Genomic DNA, 15,748 nt, shown 5'->3' on the forward strand with positions numbered 1-15,748 from the left:
CTATTCATCGGGGACTTGGCCTGGAGGGTGGTGCACGGAGCAGTGCCGTGCAACAAATTTTTAAGCCGGTTCACGGACTCCCAGGCCGCCTGCAATTTCTGCGGTCTGGAGGAGTCCGTGTTCCATGTTTTTATTGAATGCACGAGGTTGCAGCCCCTGTTTTATTATTTGAAGGGGCTGCTCCTGAAATTCTGGCTGCACTTCAGTCCCACTCTCCTGATCTTTGGGCACCCTGTGCGGAGGGGAGCGGGTAGGTCCGAAGGCCTCCTCGTAGGACTGCTCCTGGGCACGGCCAAGGGTGCCATCAGCCGGTCCAGGCAGCGGGCGGTCGAGGGGGTCGTTCAACCTGACTGCCTGCCTCTCTTCCGCTCTTACATCCGGTCCAGGGTGTCCTTGGAGATGGAGCACGCGGTGTCCACCGGTACGCTCGCGGCCTTCCGCGAGAGGTGGGCACCGGAGGGACTGGAGTGCATCATCACGCCCGGCAACCAAATTTTAATTTGATTTTACGTTTTAAAGTTTAATTTGTTTTAATTGCCGGTGCTTTTAGTGTCCCCCTTCCCTTTTATAGGGGGCACCGGAGAAATTGTGATTTTAGTGCCCAAAAAAAAAACAAAAAAAAAACAAAAAACACAAAAAAAAAAACCAAAAAAAAGGAAAAAAGGGCCTTGTAAATGTCTGGTGTGTCACCCAGGTCGGGTGGCACAGTTTAATGTTTATGTTTTCGCAGGTAGACTCTAAAAGAGTTTCATGGACAAGGACCAATCGTGGAGCTGTGGAGGCGTGTCCTGCACAGTTGGAGCTGTGAGCAGTGAGAGAAGCAGCTAGCAACTTGAGCTCCTGCCTGGAGAGCCCTGAGACCAGCCCAGGAACAGAAGGAGGGAAGGGGCTTCACCTTCAACTTTACCCAGAGGGAGAGGAGGAGAACAGAAAACTTTAACAATTTTTACCATTCTGCAAGGAGTTGGAGAGAGGGGGAAAAGACAAACAACCATCCAGTGTGGAAGGAGGGAGACTCTACTATCTCTACAGGTGGGTGTGGGTGCATTTCCCCAAACAGACTTTGTTGTATCGGTGGGGGGAGGAAAGAAGACCACTGAGGGCCGGAACATCGCGGGGGGTGTGTGTGTGTGTGGTAGTGTGCGTGGGGGCCGTGCTTACAACTAGGCCCCCCCCCACAATTGGAACCCCCCCCACCCCCCCCACATTTGCCTAGCCTGGGATAGCTGGAGCTACCAGGCTGAAGATTGTTATTAATCACCCAATTAAAGATCGTTAGGAGTGCCTGGTGGCTCCAGCTACCCCAGGTGAAGACATCTTCTCCCCCCACCTGAAGACCACCTCAAAGACTTTTGTGTTTTGCCATCTGGGGAGTGCACCCACCCACAGCTGCGAGGAGAGACCTGCCCTCGCAGCCCCCCCCCCTTCCCACCCCCCTCTCTCTTTTCTCTGCTACTCTGTTTCTCCCCTCTCTCTCTGAGAACCCTTTCCTTCCAAATTTAAAAAAAAACAATTAAGACAACTGAGCAGAGGGAGCAAGGCCTCTCCCCAATTGTCAACGAGGGGAGAGGTGCCTCGTTAAGGGCTCCTCTGCTCAGTTAACATACGAGGCCATTAAAAGACCATTAAGGCCTGTGACTTTGGGGTGGGTGTAGCCCTTAAAGGGACCCCGTGATGGCGACCCCATCCACGCCGGTGGCAGGGCCAGCAAGGACGTATGCGCAGGTGGCAACCGCTTCCACGGCCCCTCCTGCGCCACCCGCTGCCCTGCCACCTTTCAGACTCATTACCAAAAAACACGGGGTCAAGAGCTACACTCACCCCACAATGACCATCGAGGAGTGCGTGCGGGCGATGGCTGGGGTAGTCGGCCCCTCGGCCATTGTCGCAGCCTCCAAGATGTCTGGGAAGGCCGTGTTCTTCCTGGGGTCGGAGCGGGCGGTGTCCCTGGCCCTTGAAAAGGGGCTCACGGTGGGCGGGACGTTCCTGCCGGTGGACCCTCTCGAGGCCACCGCGCAGAGGGTCATCATTTCAAACGTCCCGCCCTTTGTTCCCGCTGAGCTCCTCCTCCCTCACCTACACCAACTGGGGGAGGTAAGGTCGGGGATCAACCCCATACCGCTCGGCCTCAGGGAGAACAGCCTGCGCCACGTGTTCTCCTTCCGCCGCCAGCTCTTTGTCCGGCTGGCGCGGGAGGACACGACGGAGGGGAATTTTAATGTGGTGCACGAGGGGACTGCCTACCGCGTCTTCTGGACGTCGGACGGCGTGCGGTGCCATGCCTGCAGGGAGGTGGGGCATGTTCGTAAGAACTGCCCCGCCTCCAAGGCCGCCAAACCACCGAAGGCGGCCAAGGCTGGTGCCGCCGCCACCCCTCCCCCTAGTTGCGTCCGCGTGCCGGGAGCCGTAGGTGCGCGGGCATCGTCGGAGGCCTTTGTTTTCAGGGCCTCCGTCGGGGGGGAGGGAGAGCGTCCGACCGGAAAGAAGGCGCGGAAGAAGACAAAACATCAAGAGGCGGGTCCCCTCAGTGCGCCGGATAATTTGACCACCGCGCTCAGCCCAACCCCGTCACCGGCGAGCGCGGGGTGCCCCGAGCCCGTGCCCGAGCCCTTGAACAACACCACAGAGGGGCCCGGGCGCGGGCAAGAAAAGGAAAAGGGGGGGGCGGAGCGGGAGGCCTCGGCAGACATGGAGGTCTCCCTGACTCCGCGCGCCCCCAGGAACAAAAAGAGGCACCGCCCCAATGACGCGGAGGGGGAACAACATCCCTCCGCGGAGGAGTCGGTGCCCGCCGCGTGTCCCGCGTCCCCCACCAGCGCCCCCAAATTGCGCTGCAGGCGCGAGGAGTCTTTCCCCGGGGAGGGTGAGACAGTTGAGGCTGCCCAGCCTCTGCCTCCCGGGGATGGAGTGGAAGATCTGCCTGTCGTGGGGGGCGTGGGGACCGCGGAGGAATGCGTAGCCGCCGGGCCGGGCGTCCCGGGGACTGAGGCGGGCGAGGCCGAAAAGGCCGAACCTGAGCCCGCCCAGCTATTACCCAACTTCCCCCGGGAGTTGCTCGACCCGGCAGAAACAAAATATATTGATTTTAATCAAACTGTAGATGCTGGGCCGGGGGGTGGCAGCGGGGAGGGGGAGGAACACCCACCCTCGCCCCTTACTTTGGAGCTGGAGCACTTGGAGGGCCTGGGGATTTCCTATGGCCGGGTCTCTCCTTGTTCTCCGGTTCCTGGGGCGGAGGGGGAACCCCTTCCCCTGTCATTTCCCGACCCAGCACCATTTTTAAAAGAGCCCAGTGGGGACTCCTCTGCCGACGATCCTGGGGGTGGGATCGGGGCAGTGCCAGGGCCGGTTGGAGCGGCCGGTTCATTTGCCGTACCTTGTGCGGTCGATGGGCCGGCTGCTGGCGGCCACCTCCCGGAGGAGGACGGGGACTCGGTGGGGGACGCGGGTGAAGACCTAGAGACCACCGCCAGGGAGGCGGTGGATCTGCTCGCGGCCGCCGCTGAGGCCCTCCTCGTTCCTGCAAAGGAACTCCGGGACTTTTTGGCCCAGAGCCGGGGTCGCCGCGACCAAGCCCGACTGGCCCTGGAAAAATGGTCCGAGCCGGAGCTGATCAAGGGGTCCGTCCGCGCCGCCGTTAAAACCTTGGCCGCGGGCGGGCCCTTGACAAAGGAGCAGCACCTTGAGCTGCGCGAGCTCGAGGGACTCCTCGCTGGGCTGCGGAGGGAGCAGAGTTCAACAAAAGACTCCGCTCCCTCCCCCACAATAGGTTAAGGTAGAGGTTGCACTATGCTTTTGTCATGAAGATAACCATAGCCAGCCTCAACATCAACGGCGGCAGAGGGGCACGCCGTAGATTTGACAATTTTTCGCTCCTGCGGGAGGGGAAATATGCGGTGTGCTTCCTGCAAGAAACCCACACCGTTCCGGGAGACGAAGCCACGTGGCTCCTGGAATGGCAAGGAGAGGTCCGCATGAGCCACCTCACCGCCATTTCTAGTGGGGTGGCCATCTTGCTGGGCCCGCATTTTCAGCCGGAGATCTTGGGGGTCGAGGAGCCCGTGCCAGGCCGCTTGCTGCACGTAACGGTTCGCCTGGGGGACGTGCCGCTCCATCTCGTGAACGTGTACGCCCCTCATCCCGGCCCGCAGCAAACGCGCTTCTTTGAAGAGGTGTCCGCTCTTCTTGGCTCCGTCGACGTCGGCGACTGCATTGTCCTCGGGGGGGATTTTAACTGCACCCTCGAGGCGAGGGACCGCTCCGGTGCCCCGCAGTGCATGACGGCGATGGAGAAGTTGAGGGACCTGGTCGGGTCCTTCGACTTGGTGGACGTCTGGCGAAATCTCCACCCCGACTCCAGCGCCTTTACTTGGGTGAGGCCTGGAGTTGGATGGTCTAGAGTCGACCGCCTTTACGTGTCTCGGGCGTACGTTTCCTGCGTCCCGGCGGCCTCCATGCGGCCGGTGCCGTGTTCGGACCACCACCTGGTGTGGGCGGAGCTCGCTTCGCTCCGCGCGAGGACGGGGTCCGCGTACTGGCACTTTAACAACCGGCTGCTGGAGGACGTGCGGTTCCAGGACTCGTTCCGTCGATTCTGGTCCGACTGGAGAAGGAAGCAGGGGGGCTTCCCCTCCTTGAGGCTATGGTGGGACGTGGGCAAGGCTCACGTCCGCGTCTTCTGTCAAGAGTACGCGAGGGGGTCGACCAAGAGGCGGGCGGCCAGAGTCGGGCGCCTAGAAAAAGAGGTGCTCGACCTGGAAGCCCGTCTCGGTCAAGTCGTCCAGGACCCGGCCCTGCGGACGGTGTACGAAGCGAAGAAGGCCGCGCTGAAGGACCTGCAGCTCGTCGGGTCCCGAGGCGCGTTCGTGAGGTCGCGGATCCGGTTCCTGCGGGATCTGGACCGCGGCTCCCCTTCTTCTACTCGCTGGAAAAAAGGCAGAGTGTCCGTAAGCAGCTCTTAACGCTGCTGGCCGACGACGGCTCTCTCGTCTCGGATCCGGAGGGCGTCAACAACAGGGTCCGTGAATATTACGGGGCTCTGTTCTCTCCGGATCCGTCCAGCGAGGAAGCGCGTAGAGTTTTGTGGGAGGACCTGCCGAAGGTCGGCCCGGAGGGCGCCGAAAATCTGGAAGCTCCGCTAAGCCTGGCGGAGCTGACCGGTGCCCTCGCCCGGCTCTCGAGGGGAAAATCCCCAGGGCTGGACGGGCTGACCGTGGAGTTCCACAGGGCGTTCTGGGACGTCCTGGGGGGCGACTACGCGCGGGTCCTGGGGGAAAGTCTGGCGACCGGGAAGATGCCCCTCTCTTGGCGCAGGGCAGTCATCGTCCTGCTGCCTAAGAAGGGCGATCTCCGCCTCCTTAAGAACTGGCGCCCGGTCTCCCTCCTCAGCACGGACTACAAAATCTTCGCCAGGGCGATGTCTGCTCGCCTTGGTGCCGTGCTGGACCACATGATCCACCCCGACCAGTCATACACGGTCCCGGGCCGGACGATCCACGACAACATCCATCTGGTCCGGGACCTCATCCATTGCTCCCAGGAGGCTGGTCTGTCGGTCGCCTTCCTATCCCTCGACCAAGAGAAGGCGTTCGACAGGGTGGATCACGACTATCTGCTCGGAACTCTGCGCGCTTTCGGGTTCGGGACGCATTTCGTCGCCCGGATCCGACTTTTGTACGCCGCCGCGGAGTGTCTGATTAAGGTTAACGGGTCCTTGACGGCGCCCCTTCGCTTTAGGAGAGGGGTGCGCCAGGGATGCCCCATGTCCGGCCAGTTATACGCCGTTTGCGTGGAGCCTTTCCTGCGCCTCTTGCGGACGAGGTTGACGGGACTGGCTCTGCAAGGGCCGGGCGTGGAGGTCGTCCTCTCGGCTTACGCCGATGACGTGCTCCTCGCGGTAGAGGATCCCGCTGACCTGCGGAGGATGCGTGAGTGCCAGGAGATTTACTCGGCCGCGTCCTCCGCCAGGATCAACTGGGAGAAATGTTCCGGACTCCTGGTGGGTCAGTGGCGGGTGGACTCCCTGCCGGAGGAGCTCAGGCCTTTTGCCTGGAGCACGACCCATCTCCTCTATCTGGGAGTCTACCTTAGCCCCGACGAGGAAGCCTGGCCGGCGAACTGGCAGGAGCTGGAGGCCAAGGTCGCCGCTCGCCTAGGGCGCTGGACAGGACTGCTCCGAGTGCTGTCCTACAGGGGTCGAGCGCTAGTCATAAACCAGCTGGTGGCCGCAATGCTGTGGTACCGGCTGGTCACTTTGACCCCTCCCCCTGCGTTTGTCGCCAAGATACAGAAGAAGCTGGTGGACTTCTTCTGGAACAACAGGAAGCACTGGGTCTCTGTCGCGGTCTTGAGTCTCCCGCTTGAGGAGGGCGGTCAGTCGTTGGTGTGCGTCAGCGCCCAGCTCGCGACTTTCCGTCTTCAGACCCTGCAGAGATACCTTTACGTCGAGCCCCCTCCTAGGTGGTGTGCTCTGGCGAGGTATTTCTTCCGCCAGCAGCTCGACCTCAATTATGACACGCAGCTCCTGTTTGTGAACTTGGGGGGTGCCAGGACCGCCCTCCGGGAGCTGCCTGTCTTTTACAGGGAACTCATCAGGGTCTGGAACAAAGTCTCCACCAAGCGCAGCTCTCCGCCGGCTGGAGTGGCGGCCGTCCTGCAGGAGCCGCTGCTCGGGAATCCGTACCTCCACGGCCGAGGCTTCATGTGGCGGTCGGAAGAGAGGGCTGTGGCTGGTGAGGTGACCAGGGTCAGGGACCTGCTCGATGGCGGAGGAGCGGGCTGGATGGCGCCAGTCACGCTGGCGCGGCGCCTAAATTCTGCCAACGTCCGCCGCGCGGCCGATGCCATCGAGTCGCTAAAAACAGCTCTGGGCCCTGACTCCGTTAGGTGCATCGAGGAGGCTCAAGCACGTGGGGAGATCCCGTCCGAACTGACCCCCGTCCGGACGGAATTCCTCATCGGCGCCAAACCCCGGAACCTCCCTCGGGGGCCGGCGCCTCACAACTTGAGCCGCCTCGGGGAAATCCCCTCCGTGCCTTTCAGTTCCGCGCGGAGGGGTTTCCTGTACGGGCTGCTCATGCACACCCTCAACTTTGCCATCCTCGCCGGCCGTCCGGACACGCCATGGCGTACCATCTTGCCGTCCGGAGGAGGCGGGGGTCCCCGATGGAGGGCACTCTACGCGGGGGTCCTCCCACTATTCATCGGGGACTTGGCCTGGAGGGTGGTGCACGGAGCAGTGCCGTGCAACAAATTTTTAAGCCGGTTCACGGACTCCCAGGCCGCCTGCAATTTCTGCGGTCTGGAGGAGTCCGTGTTCCATGTTTTTATTGAGTGCACAAGGTTGCAGCCCCTGTTCCATTATTTGAAGGGGCTGCTCCTGAAATTCTGGCTGCACTTCAGTCCCACTCTCCTGATCTTTGGGCACCCTGTGCGGAGGGGAGCGGGTAGGTCCGAAGGCCTCCTCGTAGGACTGCTCCTGGGCACGGCCAAGGGTGCCATCAGCCGGTCCAGGCAGCGGGCGGTCGAGGGGGTCGTTCAACCTGACTGCCTGCCTCTCTTCCGCTCTTACATCCGGGCCAGGGTGTCCTTGGAGATGGAGCACGCGGTGTCCACCGGTACGCTCGCGGCCTTCCGCGAGAGGTGGGCACCGGAGGGACTGGAGTGCATCATCACGCCCGGCAACCAAATTTTAATTTGATTTTACGTTTTAAAGTTAATTTGTTTTAATTGCCGGTGCTTTTAGTGTCCCCTTCCCTTTTATAGGGGGCACTGGGGAAAAATTGTGATTTTAGTGCCCAAAAAAAAAAAAAAAAAAAAAAAAAAAAAAAAAAAAAAAGGGGGAAAAAAAAGGGCCTTGTAAATGTCTGGAGTGTCACCCAGGTCGGGTGGCACCGTTTAATGTTTTATGTTTTCACAGATAAACTCAAAAGAGTTTCATGGACAAGGACCAATCGTGGAGCTGTGGAGGCGTGTCCTGCTCAGTTGGAGCTGTGAGCAGTGAGAGGAGCAGCAAGCAACTTGAGCTCCTGCCTGGAGAGCCCTGAGACCAGCCCAGGAGGAGAAGGAAGGAAGGGGCTTCACCACCACTTTTATCCAGAGGGAGAGGAGGAAAAAACAGAAAACTTTAAACAACTTTACCATTCTGCAAAGAGTTGGAGAGAGGGGGAAAAAACAAACAACATCCAGTGTGGAAGGAGGGAGACCCAACATTCTACAGGTGGGTGTGGGTGCATTTCCCCAAACAGACTTTGTTGTATCGGTGGGGGGAGGAAAGAAGACCACTGAGGGCCGGAACATCGCGGGGGGTGTGTGTGTGTGTGGTAGTGTGCGTGGGGGCCGTGCTTACAACTAGGCCCCCCCCCACAATTGGAACCCCCCCCACCCCCCACATTTGCCTAGCCTGGGATAGCTGGAGCTACCAGGCTGAAGATTGTTATTAATCACCCAATTAAAGATCGTTAGGAGTGCCTGGTGGCTCCAGCTACCCCAGGTGAAGACATCTTCTCCCCCCACCTGAAGACCACCTCAAAGACTTTTGTGTTTTGCCATCTGGGGAGTGCACCCACCCACAGCTGCGAGGAGAGACCTGCCCTCGCAGCCCCCCCCCCTTCCCACCCCCCTCTCTCTTTTCTCTGCTACTCTGTTTCTCCCCTCTCTCTCTGAGAGCCTCTTTCTTCCAAATTTAATTTAAAAAAAAAACATTTAAGACAACTGAGCAGAGGGAGCAAGGCCCCTCCCCAATTGCCAACTAGGGGAGAGGTACCTCATTAAGGGCTCCTCTGCTCAGTCAATCTACAAGAGGCCTAATAAAGACCATTAAGGCCTGTGACTTTGGGGTGGGTGTGGCCCTTAAAGGGACCCCGTGATGGCGACCCCATCCACGCCGGTGGCAAAGCCAGCAAGGTCGTATGCGCAGGTGGCAACCGCTTCCACAGCACCTCCTGCGCCAGCCGCTGCCCTGCCACCTTTCAGACTAATAACTAAAAAACACGGGGTCAAGAGCTACACTCACCCCACAATGAGCATCGAGGAGTGCGTGCGGGCGATGGCTGGGGTAGTCGGCCCCTCGGCCATTGTCGCAGCCTCCAAGATGTCTGGGAAGGCCGTGTTCTTCCTGGGGTCGGAGCGGGCGGTGTCCCTGGCCCTTGAAAAGGGGCTCACGGTGGGCGGGACGTTCCTGCCGGTGGACCCTCTCGAGGCCACCGCGCAGAGGGTCATCATTTCAAACGTCCCGCCCTTTGTTCCCGCTGAGCTCCTCCTCCCTCACCTACACCAACTGGGGGAGGTAAGGTCGGGGATCAACCCCATACCGCTCGGCCTCAGGGAGAACAGCCTGCGCCACGTGTTCTCCTTCCGCCGCCAGCTCTTTGTCCGGCTGGCGCGGGAGGAGACGACGGAGGGGAACTTTAATGTGGTGCACGAGGGGACTGCCTACCGCGTCTTCTGGACGTCGGACGGCGTGCGGTGCCATGCCTGTAGGGAGGTGGGGCATGTTCGTAAGAACTGCCCCGCCTCCAAGGCCGCCAAACCACCGAAGGCGGCCAAGGCTGGCACCGCCGCCACCCCTCCCCCTAGTTGCGTTCGCGTGCCGGGAGCCATGGGTGCGCGGGCATCGTCGGAGGCCTTTGTTTTCAGGGCCTCCGGCGGGGGGGAGGGAGAGCGTTCGACCGGAAAGAGGGCGCGGAAGAAGGCGAAACATCTCGAGGCGGGTCCCCTCAGTGCGCCGGAAAATTTGACCACCGCGCTCAGCCCAACCCCGTCACCGGCGAGCGCGGGGTGCCCTGAGCCCGTGCCTGAGCCCTTGACCAATACCGCGGAGGGGCCCGGGCGCGGGCAAGAAAAGGAAAAGGGGGGGGCGGAGCGGGAGGCCTCGGCAGACACAGAGGTCTCCCTGCCTTCGCGCACCCCCAGGAACAAAAAGAGGCACCGCCCCAATGAGGCGGAGGGGGAACAACATCCCTCCGCGGAGGAGGCGGTGCCCGCCGCGTGTCCCGCGTCCCCCACCAGCGCCCCCAAATTGCGCTGCAGGCGCGAGGAGTCTGTCCCCGGGGAGGATGAGGCAGTCGAGGCTGCCCAGCCGCTGCCTCCTGGGGTGGGCGTGGAAGATCTGCCTGTCGTGGGGGGCGTGGGGCCAGTGGAAGAATGCGTAGCCGCCGGGTCGAGCGTCCCGGGGACCGAGGCGGGCGGGGCCGAAAAGGCCGAACCTGAGCCCGCCCAGCCAATACCCAACTTCCCCCGGGATTTGCTCGACCCGGTAGAAACTGAGAATATGAACAATTTTAATGAATCCGTACACGCTGGGCTGGGGGGAGGCGGCGGGGAGGGGGAAGAACAACAACCCTTGCCCCCTACTTTGGAGCTGGGGGACTTGGTGGACCTGGAGAACTTCCTAAACCGGGTCTCTCCGTGTTCCCCGGTTCCTGGGGCGGAGGAGGAACCCCTTCCGCTGTCGCTTCCCGACCCAGCACCAATTTTAAAAGAGCCCAGTGGGGACTCCTCTGCCGACGATCCTGGGGGTGGGATCGGGGCAGAGCCAGGGCCAGATGGAGCGGCCGGGCCGTTTGCCGTACCTCGTGCGGTCGACGGGCCGGCTGCTAGCGGCGACCTCCCGGAGGGGGACGGGGACTCGGTGGAGGACGTGGGTGAAGATCTCGAGTCCATCGCCAGTGAGGCGGTGGATCTGCTCGCGGCCGCCACTGAGACCCTCCTCATTCCCGCAGAGGAACTCCGGGACTTTTTGGTCCAGTGCCGGGGTCGCCGCGACCAAGCCCGTCTGGCCCTGGAAAGATGGTCCGAGCCGGGGCTGCTCGTCGCATCCGTCCGCGCCGCCGCTAAAACCATGGCCGCGGGCGGGCCCTTATCAAAGGCTCAGGGCCTTGAGCTGCGCCGGCTCAAAAAGTTCCTCGCTGGGCTGCTGAAGGAGCGGAGTTCAACAAAAGACTCCGCTCCCTCCCCCACAATAGGTTAAGGTAGAGGTTGCACTATGCTTTTGCCATGAAGATAACCATAGCCAGCCTCAACATCAACGGCGGCAGAGGGGCACGCCGTAGATTTGACAATTTTTCGCTCCTGCGGGAGGGGAAATATGCGGTGTGCTTCCTGCAAGAAACCCACACCGTTCCGGGAGACGAAGCCACGTGGCTCCTGGAATGGCAAGGAGAGGTCCGCATGAGCCACCTCACCGCCATTTCTAGTGGGGTGGCCATCTTGCTGGGCCCGCATTTTCAGCCGGAGATCTTGGGGGTCGAGGAGCCCGTGCCAGGCCGCTTGCTGCACGTAACGGTTCGCCTGGGGGACGTGCCGCTCCATCTCGTGAACGTGTACGCCCCTCATCCCGGCCCGCAGCAGACGCGCTTCTTTGAAGAGGTGTCCGCTCTTCTTGGCTCCGTCGACGTCGGCGACTGCATTGTCCTCGGGGGGGATTTTAACTGCACCCTCGAGGCGAGGGACCGCTCCGGTGCCCCGCAGTGCATGACGGCAATGGAGAAGTTGAGGGACCTGGTCGGGTCCTTCGACTTGGTGGACGTCTGGCGAAATCTCCACCCCGACTCCAGCGCCTTTACTTGGGTGAGGCCTGGAGTTGGATGGTCTAGAGTCGACCGCCTTTACGTGTCTCGGGCGTACGTTTCCTGCGTCCCGGCGGCCTCCATGCGGCCGGTGCCGTGTTCGGACCACCACCTGGTGTGGGCGGAGCTCGCTTCGCTCTGCGCGAGGACGGGGTCCGCGTACTGGCACTTTAACAACCGGCTGCTGGAGGACGTGCGGTTCCAGGACTCGTTCCGTCGATTCTGGTCCGACTGGAGAAGGAAGCAGGGGGGCTTCCCCTCCTTGAGGCTATGGTGGGACGTGGGCAAGGCTCACGTCCGCGTCTTCTGTCAAGAGTACGCGAGGGGGTCGACCAAGAGGCGGGCGGCCAGAGTCGGGCGCCTAGAAAAAGAGGTGCTCGACCTGGAAGCCCGTCTCGGTCAAGTCGTCCAGGACCCGGCCCTGCGGACGGTGTACGAAGCGAAGAAGGCCGCGCTGAAGGACCTGCAGCTCGTCGGGTCCCGAGGCGCGTACGTGAGGTCGCGGATCCGGTTCCTGCGGGATCTGGACCGCGGCTCCCCCTTCTTCTACTCGCTGGAAAAAAGGCAGAGTGTCCGTAAGCAGCTCTTGACGCTGCTGGCCGACGACGGCTCTCTCGTCTCGGATCCGGAGGGCGTCAACAACAGGGTCCGTGAATATTACGGGGCTCTGTTCTCTCCGGATCCGTCCAGCGAGGAAGCGCGTAGAGTTTTGTGGGAGGACCTGCCGAAGGTCGGCCCGGAGGGCGCCGAAAATCTGGAAGCTCCGCTAAGCTTGGCGGAGCTGACCGGTGCCCTCGCCCGGCTCTCGAGGGGAAAATCCCCGGGGCTGGACGGGCTGACCGTGGAGTTCCACAGGGCGTTCTGGGACGTCCTGGGGAGCGACTACGCGCGGGTCCTGGGGGAAAGTCTGGCGACCGGGGAGATGCCCCTCTCTTGGCGCAGGGCAGTCATCGTCCTGCTGCCTAAGAAGGGCGATCTCCGCCTCCTTAAGAACTGGCGCCCGGTCTCCCTCCTCAGCACGGACTACAAAATCTTCGCCAGGGCGATGTCTGCTCGCCTTGGTGCCGTGCTGGACCACATGATCCACCCCGACCAGTCATACACGGTCCCGGGCCGGACAATCCACGATAACATCCATCTGGTCCGGGACCTCATCCATTGTTCCCAGGAGGCTGGTCTGTCGGTCGCCTTCCTATCCCTCGACCAAGAGAAGGCGTTCGACAGGGTGGATCACGACTATCTGCTCGGAACTCTGTGCGCTTTCGGGTTCGGGACGCATTTCGTCGCCCGGATCCGACTTTTGTACGCCGCCGCGGAGTGTCTGATTAAGGTTAACGGGTCCTTGACGGCGCCCCTTCGCTTTAGGAGAGGGGTGCGCCAGGGATGCCCCATGTCCGGCCAGTTATACGCCGTTTGCGTGGAGCCTTTCCTGCGCCTCTTGCGGACGAGGTTGACGGGACTGGCTCTGCAAGGGCCGGGCGTGGAGGTCGTCCTCTCGGCTTACGCCGATGACGTGCTCCTCGCGATAGAGGATCCCGCTGACCTGCGGAGGAAGCGTGAGTGCCAGGAGATTTACTCGGCCGCGTCCTCCGCCAGGATCAACTGGGAGAAATGTTCCGGACTCCTGGTGGGTCAGTGGCGGGTGGACTCCCTGCCGGAGGAGCTCAGGCCTTTTGCCTGGAGCACGACCCATCTCCTCTATCTGGGAGTCTACCTTAGCCCCGACGAGGGAGCCTGGCCGGCGAACTGGCAGGAGCTGGAGGCCAAGCTCGCCGCTCGCCTAGGGCGCTGGACAGGACTGCTCCGAGTGCTGTCCTACAGGGGTCGAGCGCTAGTCATAAACCAGCTGGTGGCCGCAATGCTGTGGTACCGGCTGGTCACTTTGACCCCTCCCCCTGCGTTTGTCGCCAAGATACAGAAGAAGCTGGTGGACTTCTTCTGGAACAACAGGAAGCACTGGGTCTCTGCCGCGGTCTTGAGTCTCCCGCTTGAGGAGGGCGGTCAGTCGTTGGTGTGCGTCAGCGCCCAGCTCGCGACTTTCCGTCTTCAGACCCTGCAGAGATACCTTTACGTCGAGCCCCCTCCTAGGTGGTGTGCTCTGGCGAGGTATTTCTTCCGCCAGCAGCTCGACCTCAATTATGACACGCAGCTCCTGTTTGTGAACTTGGGGGGTGCCAGGACCGCCCTCCGGGAGCTGCCTGTCTTTTACAGGGAACTCATCAGGGTCTGGAACAAAGTCTCCACCAAGCGCAGCTCTCCACCGGCTGGAGTGGCGGCCGTCCTGCAGGAGCCGCTGCTCGGGAATCCGTACCTCCACGGCCGAGGTTTTATGTGGCGGTCGGAAGAGAGGGCTGTGGCTGGTGAGGTGACCAGGGTCAGGGACCTGCTCGATGGCGGAGGAGCGGGCTGGATGGCGCCAGTCACGCTGGCGCGGCGCCTAAATTCTGCCAACGTCCGCCGCGCGGCCGATGCCATCGAGTCGCTAAAAACAGCTCTGGGCCCTGACTCCGTTAGGTGTATCGAGGAGGCTCAAGCACGTGGGGAGATCCCGTCCGAACTGACCCCCGTCCGGACGGAATTCCTCATCGGCGCCAAACCCCGGAACCTCCCTCGGGGGCCGGCGCCTCACAACTTGAGCCGCCTCGGGGAAATCCCCTCCGTGCCTTTCAGTTCCGCGCGGAGGGGTTTCCTGTACGGGCTGCTCCTGCACACCCTCAACTTTGCCATCCTCGCCGGCCGTCCGGACACGCCATGGCGTACCATCTTGCCGTCCGGAGGAGGCGGGGGTCCCCGATGGAGGGCACTCTACGCAGGGGTCCTCCCACTATTCATCGGGGACTTGGCCTGGAGGGTGGTGCACGGAGCAGTGCCGTGCAATAAATTTTTAAGCCGGTTCACGGACTCCCAGGCCGCCTGCAATTTCTGCGGTCTGGAGGAGTCCGTGTTCCATGTTTTTATTGAATGCACGAGGTTGCAGCCCCTGTTCCACTATTTGAAGGGGCTGCTCCTGAAATTCTGGCTGCACTTCAGTCCCACTCTCCTGATCTTTGGGCACCCTGTGCGGAGGGGAGCGGGTAGGTCCGAAGGCCTCCTCGTAGGACTGCTCCTGGGCACGGCCAAGGGTGCCATCAGCCGGTCCAGGCAGCGGGCGGTCGAGGGGGTCGTTCAACCTGACTGCCTGCCTCTCTTCCGCTCTTACATCCGGTCCAGGGTGTCCTTGGAGATGGAGCACGCGGTGTCCACCGGTACGCTCGCGGCCTTCCGCGAGAGGTGGGCACCGGAGGGACTGGAGTGCATCATCACGCCCGGCAACCAAATTTTAATTTGATTTTACGTTTTAAAGTTTAATTTGTTTTAATTGCCGGTGCTTTTAGTGTCCCCCTTCCCTTTTATAGGGGGCACTGGGGAAAATTGTGATTTTAGTGCCCAAAAAAAAAACCAAAAAAAAAAAAGAAAAACACAAAAAAAACCAAAAATAAAAGGGGGGAAAAAAGGGCCTTGAAAATGTCTGGAGTGTCACCCAGGTCGGGTGGCACCGTTTATTGTTTTTATGTTTTCACAGGTGAACTCAAAAGAGTTTCATGGACAAGGATCCCCAGGTCCCTCTGCACCGCAGCATGTTGTAATTTCTCCCCATTCAAATAATATTCCCTTTTACTGTTTTTTTTTCCAAGGTGGATGACCTCACATTTTCCGACATTGTATTCCATCTGCCAGACCTTAGCCCATTCGCTTAACCTATCTAAATCTCTTTGCAGCCTCTCTGTGTCCTCTACATAATCCGCTTTCCCATTAATCTTTGTGTCATCTGCAAATTTTGTTACACTATACTCTGTCCCCTCTTCCAGGTCATCTATGTATATTGTAAACAGTTGTGGTCCCAGCACCGATCCCTGTGGCACACCACTAACCACCGATTTCCAAACCGAAAAGGACCCATTTATCCCGACTCTCTGCTTTCTGTTCGCCAGCCAATTCTCGATCCATGCTAATACATTTCCTCCGACTCCGCGTACCTCTATCTTCTGCAGTAACCTTTTGTGTGGCACCTTATCGAATGCCTTTTGGAAATCTAAATACACCACATCCATCGGTACACCTCTATCCACCATGCTTGTTATATCCTCAAAGAATTCCAGTAAATTAGTTAAACATGATTTCCCCTTCATGAATCCATGCTG

This window comes from Pristiophorus japonicus, chromosome 1, assembly GCF_044704955.1.
Source record: "Pristiophorus japonicus isolate sPriJap1 chromosome 1, sPriJap1.hap1, whole genome shotgun sequence".
NCBI classification, from domain to species: Eukaryota; Metazoa; Chordata; class Chondrichthyes; family Pristiophoridae; genus Pristiophorus; species Pristiophorus japonicus.